Here is a 23,814-nt window from a genome sequence, read left to right as displayed (position 1 = left end):
TAGGGTTAATTTTTTGGGGGTGTTTTAAAGGGTAAAAAACAGGGGGTTGGGCGGACCCTCCCCATTAAAAAATGTTTTTAAATAGAAATGCATTTGATGCTATTTTTTTTGATGGACGGGACCCTCGATGGAAAATATTCGATGCAAAGACCATAAACTAGCCATCATGTATAGTTCGAGGTTATCTGACATTTTTCTGTGGCTGCACGCACCGCCAGATAGGAGCCATGTACTACAGACTTTATGCTCACAAGAAAGTTTTTTTAAAAAGTGACTTTCCGAAAAGAACAAATCTTAGAAATGGTGATCTCGCACCTGCCAATTTAGACCCTGGATGCTCCAAGACAATTACTCAAGCATGACAGTTGAGAGATCAAATTACAAAAATATATGTATTCTCAAAGTGCTGGGTTTCACTTTATCGTATAACTGCTGCTAATGTTAAGAGTGAAACCCAGAAAAGAGAAGCTCCTGACATAGTAGCAGCGTTTCCCACAGCGACTGTGTGTGTGAGCAGGCAAGTGAAGTGAGAACATGGGGGGGAAAAAAATCATCTGTGCGGAAAAGAGATTTAACAACCCTGGAAAGAAACGTGGCTTCCCAAGTAATGCAAAGTCATCCTTGAACTTCTCAAAGGTAAACTCTTGAAATGATGAAGGGTTGGGAGACCGGGGTGGACGACATAGCCAATGCAGGAGGCAGCTGGCCCTGTTTAAAGGAGGATAGTTAAACCTCCAAGACGACAGAATGGGCAACATTATTTATTAGTTGTTTTAACGGAGCGGGGGTGGAGTTCTAGAGCAAAACATGTTCCAAATGTGAATGTAACATAGGAAAAACAACAACATGAAGGGGGTTGAGGGTACTTATATAATTTCCAAGAAGTGCACTCATCAGAATGACACTGAACATCAACAGCCCAGGGCGTGTGGGCGGTCCTGTTAGGGAACTTGCGAAACGTAACACAGAAAAGTACTCCTATCGGGGGGAGGAGGGGGCGGCAGGGTGGGGGGTGGAGGAATGATTCATAGCACTGCAAGTGAACATGCTTCAGAGTGCTCCCATATTATGCAAAACGTACGTGCGTGTGTGTGTGTTTTTTTTATCCCTCGCTCCTTGACTAGACGTTTGGGACCATGAAACTCACGCCCTCTGCTGAGGGATCATTTTTTTGCAAACCGGAAGGAAAAAAAAAAAAATAAAAAAAAAAAAAAAAAAACACTGCATGCTGCGTTCCCCTTCTGAACTATTACCAGCCAAATCATAGGGCTGCGTTGATTAGGGTGGCCCACTTTGTAAAGTGGTTTCACGCCACACCCCAGAAGTAGTTTGTGGTGCATGTCGCCCATCTCTCCCGCCTCCCCCCTCACATCCAACCTTTTCCAATAGAGAAAACATTTCTGGCAAAGGCATTTTTTTTTTATACCCCTCTCTCACCGTTCCACCGTGGACCAAAAGCCATGCAGGCCTACCAATTTGTAAATGTACAGACGTTATCATAAGTGACACCACAGAAAAAAAGAGCTACAAGGATGGTCATCAGTATTTGATAGGCTACAATAAATTTCACTGTGTACCCCATGAGTCAAGTAGCAACTCTAGTCTAGCAAAACACGACCGCACTCATTTTAAATTAGAAAAAATATGCGCATATAAATCACTTGCAGGGTCTCCCAGTTTGGGTCTCCCAGTTTGGAAGAAAAAAAACTAAGTAAAATTAAACATACGCCCAGGACGACACGTCAAGTGGTGAAACTTGTCGGCACTTGACAGATATCTTCCTAGCATTCGCCTTTGAGGATTTTCAGATTTCTAGACAGCCCTCAGATTTCAGTGAAGACCCGTTTCTTTCTGGTCTCTTGTTTTCGTATGTACCTTGTCCAAGGTGCCCATCTGGGTCTCCTCCAATATCTTTTTTCAGCGTTCTTGTTCCCTAGGGTCATTTTTACTCCCGTATGAATCACTTTTTGATTTCACAAATGCGTTTACTCAATCCTTACGGGTCCCTCCGAAAGTCTGATAAGGAGTCTGCACTCTAGGAATTGGAGTTTATATTGCTTGCTGTGGGCACACCTCCGGCGGGCCGAAGAACTTTGCTGTCGGCTCCCAGTGGAAGGAGCAGAGAGTTCCAACAGCAATTTTCATTAAGATACTTGGCCATGCTGCCATCAATACCTGGACGAACCAGGGGTAACTTATTGTTTGTGAGATTTGTCTGAAATTATTTCACACAGAATAATCAGCGATGCACAATTCCTCCTAGAGCCCTCGCGCACGCGCCCCCCTGCATTCCGCCCTCCCCCCCCCATAGAAAGCCATCCTTGGGTGAACATCTGGTGGGATCTTAATGAGCCTACATCCATGAGCCTGGCAACAGGCCCTGTAGGGGCAGGTAAATTGGAGCCAGTATTTGAAGAGGTCCTGGGAAGCCCCTGAGGAACATTTTCCTATGACTTGCTACTCTTTACTTATGGAAGAAAAGGAGGGACTGTTGAAGGAATGCCAGAATAATATTTGAAACACATTGAAGGGAAAACCCTTACAATAAAATCAAGAGGCCTACGGTGATCAGCTATGTGACCTGCCAGAAGTAGAAATGCACCTGGAAACCTACCTCAAGCAACTCCATAGCGATATCCCCGAGATCACTGAGCGTACATCTTCACATTAAAATTACAGAGGACATGGATTTTCTGAATTAGGTTTAATACATCTCAGAACTACTTCACAGCCTCTACTTGGAACAACAAAGCAAGGCTATATGGAAAACATCCCAATAACACATTCAAAAGCAACCGGCTCAATGAAGCACAAGTCTTTTCATGAAAGTTTTGGCCAAACCGGTGCCCTCCTTCCCGGGACCATCTTAGTCATGATCCAGCGTGCTGTTGAAAGGTCAAACAGGAGCTCTTTGTTTGTCTCACAAATGCTGGTGTCACCGACGACAACGGAAAGGATCTTACAACGAGGTGTGAACTTGGGTTGTCTTCACCACCAATCATTCTCTGGTGATCCGACTGGTAGATAGTTTTTGTTGGTATAAGAGGCCTAGCTGTTGAGAAAGGTTGTGGCAGGAACTAAGAATAAGGTAACAGTGTAGATTCCTGTAGTGTAAAAGATCAAAGCCTCCTGGAATGTGGCCCATTGTCGGCACAGTTCGCCAGCATAGCTGAATTCATAGTCTATAACTATAGTTGAGGGATAACACACAATGTAGACCCAGTACAGGCTCCCGACCTGGCACTTGAAGTAATGAGTAATGTGTTCTGACCTTCATCGGCTCGACCAAAATATATGAATCCTATGCATCAACTCCCATTTCAACAGGGCAGCACAAGGGGTGTAGAAGTCAGTCAGTAACCAACCATTTAGTTGCAATACCTCCCCTTCCAGCCTAGGTAGCACGGTTGCAAGTCCTCTGCAGTGAGCGTTACCACAGAAAGTCAAGGCCACTGCACCATTTGGTATAATTAACTTAACAACCAGTGGAGATCTGTCCCCGTCGACACCCGGTTAATTTGTGGAATAAGCTAGTCCAGATGTAAACGACCTACTGTAGCCCCCTTCCCTCCCCGGGCTGAAACAGGATTGCCAGTCTCCTGTCAACTTCCGCCACAAGGCACGTGCCATATATTCAGCTACCCTCATCCGACTGTTCATGGTGATAAACTCCTCTAATGGTATTCAATGACTGGTTTCATTCACCAATTGAATATTTAAGGCGTCTCGTCCGCATCCTTAACGGATTGGCCCTTTATGTGAACTGTGCTGATAAGGTCAGGCTCCCTTTTAAGCCATTCATTAGAATGAAGCGAATACTGCGCAATGTCTGCTTGGCAAGAGCCATGCATGCGGTTCTTATAATACCGGCTGTGCAAGTCGCGTTCAGAAGCCGATCTGTCACCCATGATAATATTGCTTCACTTATCAAATAAACTCCTGGTACAAAGGACACATTTTTGTAAGGCAGGAGGGCTTGAAAGGGGCTGTTACATGAAGCACATCAGAGCATGGCTCAGAAGATAAGAGAAATCTTGGATGCACTTTGAGACAATCTACTTTCCCCTGATAAAATTACCCTACAAAAGTAAATTTGAAACTTTAGTAGGAGTCGCCACATTAGAGAGCGTGGGCACCTTAATGAACTGCTGACAGAAAGCTTCTGCATAAGAGAGCGAGAGGCATTATTAAAGCGAGCTTGCTGTTGGCTTGCACATTTTGTTTACTAGCGTGTTTAAGAGGATGCCCTTGACAAAGGTGAAATAAATATGCACGCGCCTGGGAACTTTTTGTTTGATAAAGCAAGAGAACTGATCAGCTGTGACTATTACAGTGTATTGAAAATACCAAAACACGTAAATAAGTCTTGTCACTTCTGTTTGGAATTTAGAGAGATGCTTTATTGGCATATAAAGTGCCCTGGTTTGTTAGCATACACAGTGCCTGAATGAAAGTGCCGAGACGTGTTGACCATGAAGGCCTTTATTAAGGCGGGTAAGTAAAGTGCTCAGGCTGGGGTCTTGATGGAGATTTCTGGTATGATGCTTTTTCTAGATAGCATGTATGGCCAGTGAGGCTCTGCCGACAAGAGGAGGGGGTCACAGGTAAAATTAAAGTGTGCTAATGGGGGTATACGGGCAGGGAGACAACGAGGCTAGGATAGGGATAGGTCACGTGCTCCCCTTGGAACCAAGATGACACAGGGCAACACAGGTTCGATCCCCGGGTCCGCGCTTAGAAACGTCTCAGTATTACGCGCGTTATAAATAACTTATCATATCACCAGGTGCAAGAACACATTTTAAATCTTCTAAGGCAGGTGGTGGGGGCGGGCAGGCCCGTCTCCTTTAACGCTCACTGCGGACTCTCCAGTAGGCAGCGGTCTGAGCGCCGGCTCGGAAACGCGGTCACGCGCCCGAATGGGAACCAAGACACAAGAAAAGAGCGGCCGCCGGCAGGAAGCGGAAGGGGGGCCCCGGGGGGAACGCGAAGCGTTTCCCCCCGGGGAGTTTTTGGCGCTGCACACGGCCAGCGAGTGGCCGTGGGGGGCAGAGCGCCTCCCGGGGTATTTAAGGGCTCAGGGAAGGTTCGGACTTGGTGATAGTCTTGCTCCCGAGCCTTCCCTGACTTAGGCCTGTGAGGGGGTTTTTTGAGTGGAGGTGAGGAGCTGGGTAGAGCAGCTTTAGAGTTTTGGGCAGGCAGTTAGTAAAAAAAAAATTTAAAAAAAAAAAACATTTTTACATGTTAGTGAAAACTTTAGCGGAGGTACCGTAAATAAGGTACCTCCGTTTTACCTGGGTCCGGGCGCCGTTGGCTGTCTGCTTTCTGGGGCCTCTGTGTGGCCTGGGGGGTTTGCTCGTGACGGCTTCTGCGGTTTTCTCTGTGGGGGCGGAGCGGTTCCTTTCATTTTCAGAGGGAGGCGGTTGGGCCAGGCGGGGTGCGCGTTGTGTGGGGTCGCTAGGGGTTTTTTCGTGGGTGGTTTGCTGGGCCGCTTCCTTGGGGGGTCCCCCTCTGTGGTCCCGTGTCGTTTTCCCTGCTTATGAGGGTGCATTAGGGCATGGTAGCGGCAGCGGGCCGCAGGGGGGCAGTGCGGCTTCCTTAAAGGGACCGTTTTGTTATGTGCTCTGTGAAGTACTGCTTGAGCGCCGCAAAGGGGCAGTGCGGTTTCCTTAAAAGGACCGTTTTGTTTTAGGTGCTCCGTTAGGTACTGCTTGTGCGCCACATAGGGGGCAGTGTGCACGGCTGTTTTTCGTGGCCCAGAGTGATATGATATGGCAGTTGGAACGCTCCTATACACAAGTGTTTCAAGGCTGTGCTGTGGCTCCTGGTTTTGGGGTCGTTTCTTTTTGGGGGCATTTTTCAGAACATAAGGAAGAAGTTTTGTTTGGGCAAAGGTTATTTCAAAGGGTTTAAAAATAAATAAATAATAGCAAAATTAAACATACAATTGTATATTTGGGGTATTATTCAGTGAAATTAGGTTTTTAATTAACATTCAGGGATACCTTATTTTCTTAGCTCAGTTCCCCTTTCTGGGCTTTCCTTTGCACTGGGTAGCTGTCCACGGGTAGTTGCTGGCTCGGGGGTTTTAGTGGCTAGGTGAAGGATTAAAGGGCATATTCAGTGCACTGTCATATTATCTGGGCACTATGGTGGGACGGGGAGCTAGTATGAAGGGCTTGGTGGATGCCAGGTTGCTGAGGGAGGCCCGAGAAATTATTAACAGGGCATCTAAGGCCCAGCTTGAAGGGGCGGTAGTGGAGGTTACGGGAGAAGGGGAGGTAGGGGAGGGGCAGGCCGCAGCGTAGAGCAGCGGCGGATGGGGCTCTCGCGGCAGTGGGGGCTTGCACCCCTGCGGCTGGTAGAGGGGAGGCATGGGAATCCAGGGGCAGGAAGTTGAGGAGGGAATTTGACAGGAGAGCATACAGGGGAGAAATGCATTTGGGTGGGGAACCAGTTAGGGTTGGGGTCAATAATGACCAGGAGGAGGTGGGGGATATCAGGAGTGTCCAAAGAGGGGCAGGTCAGGAGAGCCATGTCAGTGGGGGTGATGGGGCAACTGGACAGAGGGGCAACGGGGGCAAATACCTGCCGAAGGGTGCAGGTGGGAGAAGGAGGGAGAGGTCCCCATCAATTGAGGTCAGAGTGGGGAGCGGAACGGCCCCCCTAGGGTAGGAGTGAGGGCGGAGGGCGCTGCGCAGCCCCCCTGGTCAGGAGGAGGTAGAGGGTTTCAGTACGGCCCCTCCTCGGTCAGCGCAAGGAGAGCCTAGAGGGCGCAGCACAGCCCCTAGCAATGAGGATTCCAGGGTTGAGGACGGAACGCCTCGCCCGAGAGAAGAGGACCAGGGAGGGGTTTCCACAACCCCGTCGAGAAGACGTCGAAGGAGTGGCGGGGCGGACGCCCCGGGCTCGCAAGAAGATCATCAACTCAACTCTGGCATGAGCTCGCATCCGCAATGTAGGAGCCCTCTAAGAAAGGAGAGGAGCATCGGTGTGGATGCCAGACCACAGGCGGCAGGTGTGGAAAGAGGTGAGCGGGAAAGGGAATGGTCATCTGCATGGCAAAGAGGGGTCACAAGAAGGGGGACAGGGGATGAAGGGTCTGGACTGCAAGGTGTAAGGAAAGAAGTTGGTGTGCAGGCCATTGGAGCCGCAGGGGCTGAGAAGAGCATTTGCTCAGTGGAGGTCCAAATGGACAAGGTGGTGGAGCCATTGGTGCTCGAAGTGCAAGCTGGAAAAGATAAGGAGATTGAAGTGAAAGGAAAATAGAAAAAAAAAAAAAAAAAAATTGCCATACATGGGGATAACAAAACCATTGGGGGCGCACTTGATGGCAGCGACCAGGGAGAAGATTCAGGCGGGGGAATTTGTGGATGTCTTTAAATTGCTCCATAGAGAAGTGAGAGCAAAGGAGAGGTCTAAGGAGGAAGAGAGGGAACTGGCTTCACGCCCAAGGGTCCCGGTGACTATTGAGAATTGGATGTCGGCGTTTATCATTTATGCCAGTGTGTATTGTGAAAAATTCCCGGAGCGTTGCGTGGCCCTGCTTAAATATATGGATGTAATAAGGAAGGCTTTCACAAGTTTTGGGGGCTTTGCCTGGGTAAGGTATGAGGAGGAATTCAGAGCGAGAATGGCAGAGGACAGTCAGGCGGTCTGGGGGGAGATAGACATGGATCTCTGGCTACAATGGATGGCCCCAACGAGGGCCCCGACATTGCACACAGCAAGTGGGCTGCCCGTGCCTTTCCGGCCCTTTCTTGGTTGCCCCGCCCATGAGGTGGTGGGGGGAGGCGGCAGAGGACAGCCCTCGACAGCATGTTGGGCGTTCAATAAAGAAGGCTGCACGAGGTGGAGGTGCAAATTTAAACACGAGTGCAGCAGGTGTGCGGGTCGGCATCCGGTTACAGATTGTTTTCAGGCAGGGGACAGTGGGTCAGGGCGAGGAGCGGGGCAAGTAGGTGGGGGGGGGGGGAGGACTGCATGCCAAGTAAATTGGGGTGTGCTGGTAGGTCGGGCTCAGTTTATCGTAAAAGGAGGGGGGGCGCAAGGTCTGATGAAAGGTTTTTGGGGAAACTTAAAGGGGGTAGGAGAAGGGTGAGGAGGAAGACGCCTAGGTAGGGGAGGGCCGCAGGGGGGAATGGAACGGTGGAAATTGTTAAGGGGTGGTAGCTGTCGTTTGGAGGGCATGGACGACGGTGGTGAAGCCCTCACGCTTGCCGCACGACAAGGTGAGTAGGCTTCAGGCTGCATGGACGGAGGTACGGGAGCGCCTCTGGTGCAGCAAGGGGAAGTGATGAGATGGGTCTGCATGGACGGGGGGTGCACTAGGGCCCCTGGTGCAGCTGGGGGAAAAAAGTGGAGCAACGAAGCAAGGTGCTGGAAGAGGAATTTATGTGGAATGGGCTGCATGGACGGGGGCGCAGGTTTGGCCCCTGGTGCAGCGGTGGAGAGGAGAAAGGCAGAAAAGGGGCCTGCATGGACGGGGGTGCACTAGGGCCCCTGGTGCAGGTGGGAAACAGGTGGTAATGGATGCAAGGAGCTTGAAGATTAGTTATATGGAAGGGACTGCATGGACGGGGGTGCAGGTTTGGCCCCTGGTGCAGGGGCGAGAGGAATAATAAACTAAAGGGCCTGCATGGACGGGGGTGCACGTGGGCCCCCGGTGCAGGGGGGGCAACGCAGGACTGTAAAGCAATAAACTGGGCACAACAAGTTGAACAAATGGTTTATTGCTTGTAGGGGAACTGTTTGCGACTTGTTTTACGTGGTTATTCTTTGGGGCTTTCAGGGTTTCTGAGTTGGTCGGGGGAAAAGGGGGGGGTAGGGGGACTGCAATGGGAAGATGTTCAAATTACAGAAGAAGGTTTAGACATCAAGATTAAAGGTCTAAGACGGATCAGAAGGGAAGGGGCTCTTGGGTTCTGCTGGGTCGAGGGAGCAAGGTTTTATGCCCAGTTCAGGCAGGCAAGGTGTGGAAGGAGCGCTGTGGGGGTAAGACAGGCTTGGTTTTTCAGCATGCGGATGGATCGCCGGTTTCAGCGGCCCAGGTGCTAGGGGTATTTCGGAAGGCGCTGGTGGCAGTGGGAGAAAAGGCAGAGGATTTTGGGACTCATTCCTTTAGGATGGGCGCAGCATCTGAGGGTACCAGGCTGGGTTTTTCAGAAGACAAGGGAAAAGATTGGGGCGTTGGAGGTCTGGGAAATACAAGGGGTACGGCAGGGAGTTTGATAAAGGGGAATGTTGAAGAAAGGTGGAGTAGGACTTTGTGGGCCAACTGTTGTTGAAATATTTTTGACTTGTCAGTAATTTTGTAATTTCTGTTTCAGATGCTGTGCGAAAGAAGGGGGAGTTGGTGCAAGTTTGGATTGTTGGCCATTCAATTGTTAAGTGGGCTGGGAAAGAGGCGGAGAAAAGGGTGTTTGGAAGGCAACTGGGTGCAGTTACAAGGTAGTGGTGGTGAGATGGCACGGGTTGGGGGGCCTGCGGTGGGATCAGCTGCTTCCTATATTGGCAGGGATGAGGGAACGCTATGGGGTTCCAGAGGTGGCGATTATGCATACATGGGAGAATGACCTGGTGAGAGATACGGGGGTGGCTCTGCTAAAGAAAATGAAGAGGGACTTAGTGTGGGTGCGGGAAATGTGGCCTCAAGCAGTGGTGGTGTGGACTAAGTTGTAGCAGAGAAGAGTTTGGAGGGGAGCGAGAAGTGAGGGAGCAATAGAGCGGGCCAGGAAGGGAATAAACAGAGAAATGGTCAAATTTTGTGCCTCGGTGGCGGTGCAGGTCATGGACCATAAGGAAATAACATATGAGGGTCTCCTTTTCTTTAGAGAGGATGCGGTACACTTGTCCATGTATGGGAATAATCACTACCTGGCGGACTTGGGTTCTTGGCTGGGAGACTGGGTAAGAAGTTGGAGGTAGAAAAAATTGGGGGGGTGTGGGGTGGGGCAGAAAGAACTCCTCGGGGGAGGGTTTTTCTGGTGCCGGGGGCATGGCCCCTTTTGATGTGGGGGGAGGGAAGCACAATGGGGGAATGACATTGGAAAGGATGGGGTGGCGCTGTTTGTACAAGCAGGTCACCCCGGGGGGGGGAACAGGTATTGAGCCTGGAGGGGCATGGCCCCTGGGAGAAAGCGGGACGCCCGGAAAAGGGGCAAGGAGACGGTAGGGTCCAAGGGATAATTAGGGAGGAAATGGGTTATTTAATTATTTAATTGTTGGGGGGAAAATGAAAATGTTTAATTTATTTAATTGGTTGTTAAAATATTTCTTTAGTTTGTTGCCATGGAGCCAGTTAAGCGTTTGATTGTAAGCTTTGGCCTGTCACATTAAAGCGACCTTTTCCACTTTGAAATGAGTCTGGGTTTTGGTGCAGTAAGCCAAAAATCCCCATCCTGACTGGAAGCCGTTGGCTGCGATAACAAGGGGACACGAGCTGAACTTAGGCAGTGGCGGGGCACACACGGGCGTGCACGTTACAATGAGCCAGCTTTCAGCTTTGCCAAGAGACGCGCCACCCACACTGTGTTGCATGTGAATTACTTTCATGCTTAAAAGCGGACTTGCAGCGCAGCAAAACACTGGTGGGGACTTTATTATCAAATTTATAAACATTGAATCCGGTCACAAAACGGACTCCTGGCACGCCAGGCGGGCTGGACATGCGACGCCTCTCCCCGAAAGATCGAGGGATAAAAGCCAACGCGGCGGGGGAAGAGTGCCCGCCCAGAGAACAGATGGGTACTGGCCGCCACCATTGTTTCCTGGTGGTGGACACCAAAAATGCACTCCCCTCGAGCACGCCCCTTGGCCCACTTCCTACAATCACATCTGTACAAGGTAAACTGAAAACAACACAATGCCCTGTACGTGCCGCTCGCCGTTAGGAGCCTCTTAAACGAGGCTACCCACCCAAACCAGCTAGTAAATAAGCCATAAAGTGTGTCTAACTGTGACATGCAAGAATGTGCTTACACAAGCCCGAAACGCGCAGTGTCCTGCACTTGTGGCAAGGCCCGTTCACAAAACCGCCACCTCGCTGACAACGGGCAGTCGGGTGCAATCACTGCTCTCGTCATGACGTGTTGGAGGCTAAAACGCTTCTAGGCGCTGGCCTCAACGACCAGCACCAACCCAAGCGAAGCAATACCGACGTTTAAAATATGCATGCTTTCCACACGAACCTGAATTTCTAGGATTAGAAAAACTCGTGGTTAAACTGCAATAGAAGACAATTAGAAACTGTGGACGCCAGTCAGCAACAAAGCCTGACTCCATTGCCTTAAGCGCAAACCGAATATGTGGTAAGAATGAAAAAAACAAAAAAAAGAACACAACGAATTATCTCGAGTAACGCCTCCCTCTCAAAAAGCCTTCTTAAGCCACACCGAACACATGGCCACAGACGCCTCAGTAATGATCCACTCCAGCCACTACATCGGTTCTGTCCTACCCGACCAGCGGGGGGTATAGGGTCTTAGACCTCCCCCCACACCCTCCGTCTGTGCGTGGATGCCCCCCCCCTCTGTGCGTGGATGGAATGCAGGAGAAAAGCTAGTCAAGGTTGTGATGCACATCTGCTTGCAGTGATGGGGGGTCGTGTACCCCCACAGCTCCTTTGCCATGTCAGGGGAAGAGGAAGTTTGGGAAAGAAAAATATTCCTAATCCGTTTGTATTGTATATATATATATATATATTTTTTTTTTTTAAAATGGAGGTTTCCCCATTGTGGGGGCGCAGAAGAGGGAACATTCAATATTCCCTTTACAGGGCTTGAAATGGCGATCAGACGAGCGGGAGCTAAAACCAGCTCTGGGTGTCGGGCATCACCCAGACAGGGAATACCGTCAAGTGCACTGCAAATAGAACTTCACGAGAGGCGCACTTGAAACACTTTCTGCCCATTACGTCCGATGCATTGTATGAAAATGTGTCCTAATTCGGCTTTACATACTCTCAAATACTAACCCAATGTCACGTCGGCATCTTTGCAAGTCACCAGTTTTCCTGGGAAGCCAAAAGTAGCTATTGTGTGAAATAAATAAATACATCATTGTGCTCCGATTTGTAAAACAATCTTTCACAAAACATCTTTTTACTGAGTTCAATAAAATAATATTAAGCAAGTTAAACCACATTAACTAAGATCAAATCTTAAAAATTCATGCAAAGTTAAGATTTCACTATCATATAAGATTACATTTCATTAAAAACCTCTTCAAGGAACAATCGAGTAACATACAAGAAACACTGTTTCATTGTCAAGGTACCGACCGTTCCAAAGAAAAATCCCAAATAGAGCTGTTGTGAAAACGAACATCTCAAACACCCCATTAACAAATGTTGTACGTTTTCCAACACACCATCTACATGTGCGCAGAATTCTTGGAACACAAGTGCGAGCAGCCAGCACTTCATTGGTTAGATATGAATTGGCTTTTTGTACATTTGTTGCACCTTTTCACTTCTTCCTGCGTAACCAAGAAACTGCATTATATTGTACCGCGGCCATATACCTACGGGGGAGGCGCGCATTATACAGAAACAAACAAACAACCGCGAATTCTAAGGAACTTGGCTTGCATGGAAACTTCATAGGAATAACATCAGCTCTCGGATGCTAGAGAACAGGAGCTAAATAGCTCCCAGCAATTTGGAAACCTGCTTTTATACCGAAACGGGGCCAATGAAGGCATTCGAAAGCACATTGCCTTCAAGTTAACAGGTTGCTTAATCTCTGAAGCTACGCTGAAAAAATAAATAGTTCAAGGTACATAATACGCAAGAGCACGATTCCTATGTTTAAACTACCCGCTACAGCCCAATCCTCCCACGTTCAGCGCCCACACCCCATCTCAGCATTGTTATATGCGTTACCTATAAACCGTTATTACTCCCAGCCAGCCTAAAGGGTGCCCTGGCGATCAATACGATGTTATAGAGAGACTGCCCACCCCTACGCCTCACATACCACCATTACCATCCCCCATAAAGTTCCCAGCAGGCCTCAAGAGCCTCCATGAAGCTCTGGCCCGGGTTTTGCTCCGAGAGGAACCATGGCCCTCATTTAAGAGCGCCCCCATTTCCTTCCAGCCTTCCTACCTGATGAGCAGGGCCATGCAGAGCCCAAGAGTAACTAGAACGGCTTTGCCCCCCTCGTGTATTGGGCCAAGTTTACCACTTCACTGTGGCACTGTTGAAGGCTGAAGATGGTGACACTACTATGATGGTGGTGGTTTGGCACAACATAACTTTGCACCATAGCTGGGTCAACAACATGGACAAATATGCTGTTTTTTCCAGGGAGTTGTGAACATTGCAAATTGACATTAGCATTTCCGACTACAGGCGCTCCTGAATGTATGCATTCAAATGGTTGGCATGTGTACAAGCTGCACAGAGTACCCTTTCTCCTGCCTGTGAATCCCTTTGGAGCGTATTCACCTTTGTTGCACCCCCATTCTCTCCACTTTGGGTGGCTCGCTCTCCAGTTGTCTGGCCGCAGAGTCCCTCCAGTGCTCAACTCTGTGGGCACAGTGGTGTTCAAGTTGTTGTCTTACAACACAACAGAGTCCCTCCCTGCTCCCAAGTCTTGTGAGGCGGCCTTATTGCAACAAAGTGCCGACAGTGTGCATAGCTTCAAAGCAACATGCAAAGTACATTCAAATAAATTAACAGAATGGCTCCAGACTGGCAATACATACAGAAAAGACATCTGAACCTTCTCGCCCTAGAAGATTTCTGCAATCACCCCTTTGCCACTGGAACCCTCCCGCCCCCCCTTAAGCTCTCGCTTGTGCATCCCTCCTTAAGAAGCCCTCTGCCGATCCTTCCTCTCTGGCTAACTATCACCCCATCTCCATCACTCCTCTCCTGGGCAAACTCTTGGAAAAGCTGGCCATCTCCCAGCTTAATCTCCCCTCTGAACCTGTTGGTTGTCTCCACCACGAACAGCCTGGCACCAGAGCAGCCAGAAACACAGAAACTGCTCTCCTCAACTCAACACCTGTGAAGACCTGCTCTCTAACCTCGATTCCAACCTTCCTTCTGTCCTCATTCTCCCTGATCATATCTAAAGCGAGTTGACAGGTCAATCACGCCTTCCTGCTCAACCGCCTATGTGATAACCTGGATATCACTGATGAGGCTCTGACCTGGCCGACGACCTTTCTCACTGATTGCCCCCCCCCCCCCTCCCTGGTACAGCTGGAGGTCCTTCCTCCATTTCTATCTCTCCCTCTACCTGTAGTGTACACCAGAGGTCTAACCTTTCTCAAAGGCTAGTCAACCACTACCCGGCACCTCTTGCACACCTCTACTCTCTGCTCCAACTTAGTGCTATGCAGATGGCACCCAGCTCTCTTTTAGGCTCCCCTCAGCCGCCTCGACTCCTTATCTCATTCCTGATGCTATTTCTGCAATCCACGAGTGGTGTGCCGCCAATGATCTCAGCCTTAATGCCAGTAAGACTGAGATCCTCCTCATCCGAACACCCGCTCCCTCCTTTCCTCTCTCTCTATGGCCGCCCACTCTGGGCCTTATCCCTTCTCCCACCTGTGAGGCCAAAAACCGTGGGGTCATCTTTGACTCCACCCTCTCCTCACATCTCAGACGTCAAACTGTCAGCTGCAACTCAGCAGTATTCTTCCTTACCTGACTTTGCCCCAGAAGCTCACCGTCTCCAGAGCTCTGGTCCTCTCTAGGTTGGACTGCTCTAACAGCCTCTTTCTAAATCTTCCTGCCTCTACTACTTATTCAGAACAGGACTGCGAGACTTGTCCTTGGCCTCAAGTCCAGGGGTCGTATCTCTCCAGCATTGAAATCTCTTATCTGGCTCCCAGTGGCGGCAAGGATCAAGTTCAAGGCCCTTTGCATCATCCACAAGGCTTTCTAGGGCCTGGGACTGCACTACCCAAAACTGTCTTCCTAAACACCTCCCTTCTCGAGCTCTCTTCTCCACCACCTCCAACTATGTGGGTTGGTCGCTTTTCCAAGCAGAGTTGGGGGAAGATCTCTTTCTTCGGCTGGGACCTCACTCAGGAACAACCTCCCTGCCACTCTCAAACTTGAGCAGAACCACCTCCGGTTCCGGAAGCAACTCAAGACCATCCTCTTCTCCTCCGCTTTCTGTCTTCCGCTCCCATGCTGATGACCAGTCTGGTCCACGCACTAGTCGCCCTCTGAACTTGGGCCCAGGTCCCCGGTTGTCCAGCTGCACTGCCGCCTGGCTCCCACAGCACTTGTGGTCTGCATCTGTAACCCCACAGTCCCCCATCTCTGCACTTAAGAGCCACCAGTTGACTACAGTTTTTGATTACCTGCACTTCTCCCCCACCTTGCACTGGTACAATCTGAATGACAGGGCCTAGTAAGAACGTTGTTGTGTCTTCCCTATGTTCCCCCTGTCTTGTCACACCTAGAAACACTTATGTACAGGTGCATTATACATGCCATATCATATCTAACATGCTGGTCCCACCCCTGCCTTTCACACAGTGCAACTAACAGCCTACACAGGAAGCTCAGGCTAGATTTCTTCTCTATCGATGACTAGGTATTGCCAGTAAAGAAGAAGTGTTTGCACTACATTTAACATAGAATAAGCAGTATCGTATACCGCTTGTTTGCCTTTTAATTTAGAAATCATGTCGCAGCAACTGCGATTTATGGCACAGAGCGCAGAGCTTGAAGGCACAGATAACTGCCTTTTTATTTAAGCTCTGCGCTCGGTGCACTGACCGTATGCAGGCAGCAGCCAAAAGCTCCCAAGCTGGGCTAAATGCATGAGCCCAGCCCGGGTGCAGCGTCATCAAGTCATGTGGGGAAGACTTCAGCAGGAGCACCCCAGCGCCACTCCAAGGTAAGGAGTCATGATGGGGTGCTAGCAAGTGGCCACGGCTAGGAAGAAATATTTCTCCTGACCGTTCGAATACTATTTACTGCCACTTTCAAAGCACCAAGGCCCGCACTAATAGCACAGCCTGCTACAGAAGGCCGATTACAGTGGTCGAAGTGAGTGAGAGCGGTGCTCCTCTACTTTTTTAAATTACGTTTTACAGCTCCTATACTTTTATTTTAAAAAGAAACCGTTCCAGAAAAGTTCTGTTTTAAAATGAAAGAATAGGAAGAAGTTGAAACGTGCACCTTCAGTGCTCTGCACTGAACGTTCCCTCAAGCAGCAGGTGCAAGTGTTTGGGGGTTTGTATTGTGTGTGGGAGTGGGCATGGTGATTGGGTCTGTGAGGATTGGGGGCAGGCCAGCAGGTAACATAGTTCCACTACTTCTTTTAGTAGACGTCGGCCACTGGCTTATTACATTTTCTTTCAGTCTCATGATTAAAAGGTGCCATGAGCGCTTTAATCATGAGACTGAAAGATCATTTAAAATGCCCTCTGCAAGCAGGCTATGTTGGTGGCCTGATGGGCCACCTGTAAAAGTTAGAAAGGTGGATTCCTTTGGCAAGAAGGTCTTGAGCACAATGGCTTCCACCATCAAGGCTAGTTAAGGCAGGGTGATGTGACCAGATAACGCCTTTGCTGGAACACCTCAATGACAAATGCTAAGAAGAGCTCGACATGCTGAAAGAATGGCAGTAAGCGTCCAACCACACCCTAAATATGTCACTGGACATAGCAGAGACTGGAGACAAACGTCTAAGGGTGCTGTTTTGCTCAGACAAGGATGACTACGATGTACAGATTGTTGGCCATATGTGCAAGCGAAGGTGCTGGATATGCACTTTAAGGCTGATGATCCTTGGGCACTTTACATCAGAGAAAATCATATTGACTCTTTTGAGATTCACCTCTGCCAAGAAAGGAGGTAAATCTTCCCACCGCCTGCCCAGCATTTCACAGAGAATTCCAGGGATATCGGAAGAGAAATTATTACTGTATGGTAACAAGGCATATGGGGTTGGCCTAGACCAAAGGTCGAGTCTCCAAGCAGCCTGTGCCACAATCTCTCCTCTCCTCCCCTTGCACACAGCGGTGGAACAGAGAGCCAAATTTTGCACCCAGTACCTGCACAGAACATGAAAGACGTTCCATTACAAAGACGTCCCAAAATGGATCAGGGTGCACTGGAACCCTGGCTTTCAGTGTCGTGATTAAAGTGCTTGTGGCACCTTAATCACGAGACTGAAGGAATATTTGCTGTTATTAGTGCAGGGCCTGGGGGTGCTTAGAAAGCGGGTGGAAATAATTGCACCCAGGCCCGCACTAATAACAGCAGGGTGCTGCAGAAGGCCTCTAAATATTCCTTCAGTCTCTTGATTAAAGCGCTTGTGGCACCTTTAATCACGAGACTGAAAGCCATGGTTCCATTGCAACCGGATCCATTTTGGAATGTCTGTATGGCAGATAACTGCAGTTTTAAAGCACACTGCTATCCATAAAGCACACTGCCATCCATCTTGATAATCTGATATAAGACTGACATGCCAACATTCTGGGACCAGTTTCAAAAATACTAAGTAGCATATGATGAAATCACAGCAGACGTCACATCAATTTTACCCAATGAAATGACAAAAAAATAATCTGGGGGTTAACAGCCGGCGATTATCACTAAAGGCCAGGCAGCTGAAACAATAATACCCACTGAAAAGCTATACATCCTATATAAGTCCTATGTCAGAAAGTGCCTGCTGTGGAGGAACTTGTATGAAAAGGCAACGAGGTGATAACACTTCTGTATACCCCAAGAGAAGAGACGGCCGGAAGGGCTCCCGCAAATGCAGCTTGTAAGGTATTCAGCTCCAGAACAAAAGTATATACAGATAAATATATTGCTATGTTATTATATAACACTGCAAACTGGCAACACGGGCAGTTGCTGGTGACATCCCTGATGCTCATGGCCCTTATCAAATGAAAAGATTAAGAGGCCCTGACGTTGTCCCCGATTGCAGGGCTCGTTAGCAAGTGGCTGGCAGTAATATTTCTCCTACCCGTTCCGGTGGGACAAATATTTCCAGCCACTTAAGCACATTGCTGTGGGTAATCAGTTGCTCTTTGTCTGTTTTGTAGACACTGGAATGTGTATGTAGAGGAAGATAACAGGAAAGAGTGGACCTTCACACTGACTACATCTTTTGTGTTTGTGCCATGGGCAGCGCTTTACAAGAATGGAACAATATTTAAAAGGCCTTTTGCAAGCAGCTTGTGTTATTGGTGGGGGACTGTGACTTGTAGTCTTATATTCAGGGTGGTACAAATACTCCACCCAAAGGTGGCTGCTTCCAGTGATTTGTGTTCTTTGCAAATAAACAACCATTTTGTGGTTCTTGAAACACAAAACAAATGTGTACTAATTAGAGCTTGGAATGCATGTGGTAAGCTGCTTAAATTGCTGGCATATTCTGGCTTCACTGCTTAAACAAACAGTTCCTGGGCAAATCATTTGACCCAAACCAGCCACACCAGTGTGCCAGCAAATACAGAATTGTGCATTATTTAGCTGCAGGCAGTGTTGACCTGATGGGCATTACATTGCACAATTTGCTGCTAACTTGCCACACAGTACTTCCCACAATGCTGTGGAGTCACAAAATGCAGTGCCTGTGTGTCATAGGTTCAGAGAAGAGATTTCCAACATCTTGGGCACCCTGATGATTTTTCTGTTGGCTTTTAGGTGGGACGGCACTCCCTTTTTACATGATTTATTTTGATCTTTTAAAATCATCTCAGTTTTTGCTGACTTGCAATACGCCAGACCACAAATGTTAACTTGCTGGGCCCATTTGTCTCTCAGGCAGGGCTTTAAGTGGGCCGGGGCCTGCCGGGGCTGGGCCCCGGCAGTCTCCAAAAAGTGGGACTGAGCCGGGGCCCTCGTCCCACCACACGCAACATTGGCGGGATGCATTATCCCGTCGCGGCGGCAGCCGCGACGGGATATGCGCCTGCCATGAAGTCAGGCGATCTGACAGAAGTGGCAGCCAACCACAGCGATGCTGTGCCTGGCTGCCACTTCTGTAAATCATAGTAACTGCCTCTGGTGACCTCTCGCGCGAGGGGTCACCAGAGGCAGTTACTGTCCCTTTGTTTCCCCAGGTCGCCGAGGTGTCTTTAACCCTCGGCGAACCTGGGGATTCCTTGACATTTTTCGAGGTTTATGAAAGATGGCTTGAAAAGTACACAATTCAAGCCATCTTTTATAAAACCGAAATGTTTTTTTTTTTTTAAAAAATGGCCTGAAAAGTAGGCAAACCATAAGGTATGCACACACACATATATATGCATATTTCTATGTTTAGAAAAGATGGCTTGCAAAGTACACAAACCATAGTAAGGTACGCACACAGATATATAACAGGCATATATATATATATATATATATATATATATATATGTGTGTGTGTGTGCATACCTTACGATTTGCGTACGTTTTAGGCCACGCCTCCCACAAGCCACGCCCTCAAATGAGGCCCCCGCCCTCGATTTCTTACCCCACTTAAAGCCCTGCTCTCAGGTGAGACTTACAGCACCAGTAACTGGCAGGTGCTGCATCAGGCAGCACCTACTGACCTGCCCAGTCCAAGAGACTGGCATCTGGTTCTGCAGAATAAGATAACTAATGTCCCCAATTTGTAGCCAACTCCTTGTAGCTGCTGTCATCTTGGGCAGTTGCTTGGGACTGTTTTATGCCAATAACAAACAATGAAACTTGATGATAAAATAAAAATGGCACACGCACAATTGTGTCTTTACTGATGTCTTGTTGACTATTTGATGGACATTGCACCATGCACCAGTGACTGCTGCATGACTGAGTTGCACTGAGCCCGATACTGAAAAATGTTTGCAGACTTTTTTTTTTTTTTTTAATCAGGTCTATTTTTTGGTCCATTCATGCAGTGAACATTTACATGTTACAGGCACTCATTGCACTAATGTATTACTTCAGAGGCACATAGAAATGCTATACTCTTGCTAATTGTATGTCTTGGGGGTCAAACTAACTTCTGCTTACATTTAAAATGGGAGCACAAAGAAGTTTGTTTGCTAATCAAAACATTTTTTTTTTTTAAACATCTCTATTAATCGAAGGCATACGACAATTTAACAGCGAAACAAATGCACCCCCCCCCCCTCAAGTCTGTATAGTCTGGTAGATTATTACCCATCACCTGTCGTACACTCTTCAGGGTGACATTTGTCTATTTGCCTCCGAGCGTTTTCTGTTTTATCCCCCCCTCCCCCTCATAAACTTATAACGTTTGAACACCAACTTTTGGGTTGTAGAAAACAGACCGGGAGGTTTTCCAGGTGAGAAACTGAGTCTTGGATAGTTAAGAGTCAAACAACGTGCATGTCCCTGAGTAGACGGGGCTTGAAGTAATGGGCTTCTCTGTCTTTCTAGTTCATGGAAGCTAATCAAAAATATTTTAATGAGCACATTCTGCTAATCAATTTTTGAAAACAAATGTATGCCTTAGCAACACTGTTTGTATCAAATCTAGAACATTTCACTGCACTAACATGCTCAATGCAGCAGCTATAACAAAACATGTTTACTGCATGAACTCATTACAATGTGCACGCGCTCTGTTGCTACTGTAGGTGTAGAGATCACGTGCACCTTTACAATGTACCTAGTGTCACAATTGCAACACACAATTTACTAGGTAAATCAATACGTTGGCCTGATTTTTGCATCATATTCTAATAATGTGGTCAGTTTTATAGCGCTTCGCGTAGATGGGCACCTGCTAAGCTCTGTAATCAGTGTTGTTATCCATGAAAGGTAATCATAAAGGGCCCAGTTGCCCCACACCGGGTCGCGAACGTGCTGCATGCCATTGTCCCATCCCTGAAATGGGCGGGCGCGCGCGGCACATGAGTAGCCGTCCAGCGTGCAGCCATTTCACATAAGTTATTTTATGTGCAGGCACTCGCCCCACTAGGAAGCCATGTCCATAACATGCCCAGGTACCCGTGTGATTGTTGCCACCCTATACTCTTTTACTCCCACTACATGGCACATTTGATCAATATATTGTGAGTTGGTGTCAGAAAACGAAACCGTACACGCATCTTACATATATGTCTGACGTTGCCATTAAGTGCTCGTGCACTCAGACTGTTTGGCAGGTAGTGTCATCAATGCTGCTTTGTGCTCACGGCACCTGGACCGATTCACCCGAGGCTCTTCCCCGATGGCGCGTTGAATGGAGCAGCTGCGAGGGACGTCCCGCTATAGGAAGAACGCGTAGGTTACAGTCACCTTTTCCCTCCCACTGCCCATCTCGTTCACATGCCCGGTAGCAACAATGCGCTCGTTATTGGTCTCCTGGCGGAGTATCAGTACTAAGGTATGGAATGCCGAATACTGCAAGCTGGGAGGCACGTGCACTGCCCCCACCCCGCTAAATGCCTCAAAGCGCTGCCTTCCACAATCGCCAACTTCATCAATAGCTGTAGGTATGCACATAGGAGGGAGGCGCGCGGACGCAGCCGGACCACACTTGCCACCCCTCCTCCCCCCCCCCGCCCCCCACGATCGCCATCTTAGCGAACGGGACTAGACTGCAGAGCGAATTGCTTCAAGAAATCCTAAAAGCTGTTGCATCACCCGACACATTGCAGACGGAACTCTTGGCGTGCGTGCATCCGTGCCTAGTGCATACTAAGGACTGGGGTATTTTTAGCCAAAACTAATTGCACTGCTCCCTTCCCAAAACACCCATTTCTCGCGCACAAGCCTGTAGCACCCCCGCACCGCACCCCACATAAAACATCCGTTTCCCACCCACACTTTCTGAATATTTGCGAGAACAGATAACGTTTGCTAAATAACGCACATTTGGCGTTACTCGGAATGCACCATTTTTGAAAGTGCCATCAAGATAAGTTCATCGGAGTTTACCATTTCCACGCCCCCACCCAATGCCGACTGCCCTCTACCTCCCCATGCGCGGGGTTACCTCTCGCACTGGCCCGATCCCAAGGCGTAAGCGCTGTGACAAGGGCTTCTCTCCGCCCGTAACCAAATGTTTGGAGGAAAGGCGAGTATCGGCTCACTTGCTCGTTTTAGGGATTTGTAGAACTGCTGTCGGCGAGGCTGGAAAAGTGGCGAGTGGTGCCGCTTGCAAGTTACGCCTGAGCCTCTCGGGAAAGAGACACTACCTTACAAAAAGCACACTGTTAAGTTGTGCAGAGTGTTCCTGGAAGCATAACGCAAACCGCCTCACGCCAAGCGTGGCAAGGGCACACGAGAAAAAGCGTCTCCCGGGAGGGAAGGTGCAGCGGCTCTAGCCCCTCCTACCAGGAAAAGCGTCTCTACTCTCACTTACCTCCCAGTCAATGCTTCCGTGCTGGGCTTCCACCCTCTCCTCTTTGTTGCCAAACTATTGTGAACACAGCGCAGCTGACACCTGTAAGGTAGTACCAACCGAAGGCAAGTTTTGAAATTGAGACTCAGAGCGTCCTTCTTCCGCAGACCCTGTTCTTCCCAGCTCCTCCCCTTTGTGTGTACCGCCCCAACAGGGAAGATTCAACCGGCGGGAACCCCCCCTCCACAGAGCGAACACAGGCAGCAGACGCGGCTTTGATGGGCGGGTACAGCAAGAGTGCGCCTCCCACACAGGGCAGCATAACCCCCCCCCCCCGCCTTCCCCCCGGCACCTCCGCCCAATGAGATGTGTGAATGGAGCACGCGGCCAGCGAGTGCACAGGGGCTGACCAGCGGCCCACCCGCACCCTGCTGACCCCCCTCATGCCCCAGGGTCATCCCCTGACAGCTGGTTTCCGAGGCCTTTGCCTTTAATCATCAGCTTTGCTGCCTTTGGGCGGGGGGCACAGGGAGTTTGGCGTGCTTTTTCGCTTGTTAGCGTTTCCTAAGTTTATCAGCGCGGGTTTGGGCGCCGCCAACAAATGCAATAAATAAATAAATAAGTGGTCATGGTGTTGTCTGCTCCATCGCTTGTACGATTTTTCAATCTTGTCTGATCTTTGAGGAAAAATAGTGAAAGAACGATTCTGTCTAGCTTACATTTCGTATTTTATTTATTTATTTATTTATATCGCGCCAAAGCCCGCAGAACAAAAACACACAGACAGCCAGAAAGACAGGGCAACCAATAAGCTAAGATCAGCAAAAGGGCACTGAGTGGAGATGCACGAATGAATAGGAACAGCCAGGTTTTCAGTTGCTTCCTAAACGGAATTTGGATTGTCCCAATTGATAGGGCGTCTTTTTAAGCTTACTGTAATCGATCATGAAAACATTTCCTATGCATCTTACCTTAGTTTTAGTTACCTTAGTTTTACTCACATTTACACATGCAAAAGCAACAGGTTGAGTGCCGACCATTTTGTGCTAATCTTATCCATTGATTCAGCGCCCTAAGATCAAGGGCCCTTGCGGCAAGAATATAGATCGCTCGCCCCACAAACTGACATGACTTGTCCACCAATTTACTTAATGTTTGTAGCCAAACGTACCCCGTCATCACCCACACCATAACGTTACCTAACTCAGACCCAGGAAGATAAACACACACAACCTCTCACACCGCCTCAAGCGTTTCTTTCTTTTCACAAATAGGAGAAGAAAACATTATTTTGAAGAATGCAAGTCTGCAATGTTACAAGTACACACACATAATGCTCAAAATAGAATATTATGTCCACAAAGATATTTATATATTTAGCCAATAGAAGTCATAGCTGGCGAACATCGCACACTTTAAATGTTTTATATAAGTTCCTCATGAAACGCTGATTGCGTTCAGCGAGCGATCCATCCCTGTGTTTCATTTCTTCTTGCTTCCTTTTTTCATTCGGTGCATCACCGATTTTTTTTTC

General features: G+C 48.6%; 1 protein-coding gene across 3 annotated transcripts in view; it reads right to left on the bottom strand.

Moving 5' to 3' along the window:
* The window catches only part of RUBCNL (rubicon like autophagy enhancer), a 166,299-nt gene extending 143,726 nt beyond the window's left edge, over positions 1-22,573 (bottom strand). The window contains exon 1 of one of the 3 annotated variants that reach the window (XM_069639061.1): positions 22,302-22,573. The gene's annotated coding sequence lies outside the window, so the exon portion shown is untranslated. Of the gene's footprint in view, positions 1-21,932; positions 22,039-22,301 lie in introns of those variants that run through there. The other 2 variants (XM_069639060.1, XM_069639059.1) reach the window with 2 other exon arrangements.
* Positions 22,574-23,814: the final 1,241 nt, after the last annotated feature.

This window comes from Ambystoma mexicanum, chromosome 7q (assembly GCF_040938575.1).
Source record: "Ambystoma mexicanum isolate Mex_15411 chromosome 7q, UKY_AmexF1_1, whole genome shotgun sequence".
NCBI classification, from domain to species: domain Eukaryota; kingdom Metazoa; phylum Chordata; class Amphibia; order Caudata; family Ambystomatidae; genus Ambystoma; species Ambystoma mexicanum.
This window is presented reverse-complemented; position numbering and strand designations above follow the sequence as displayed.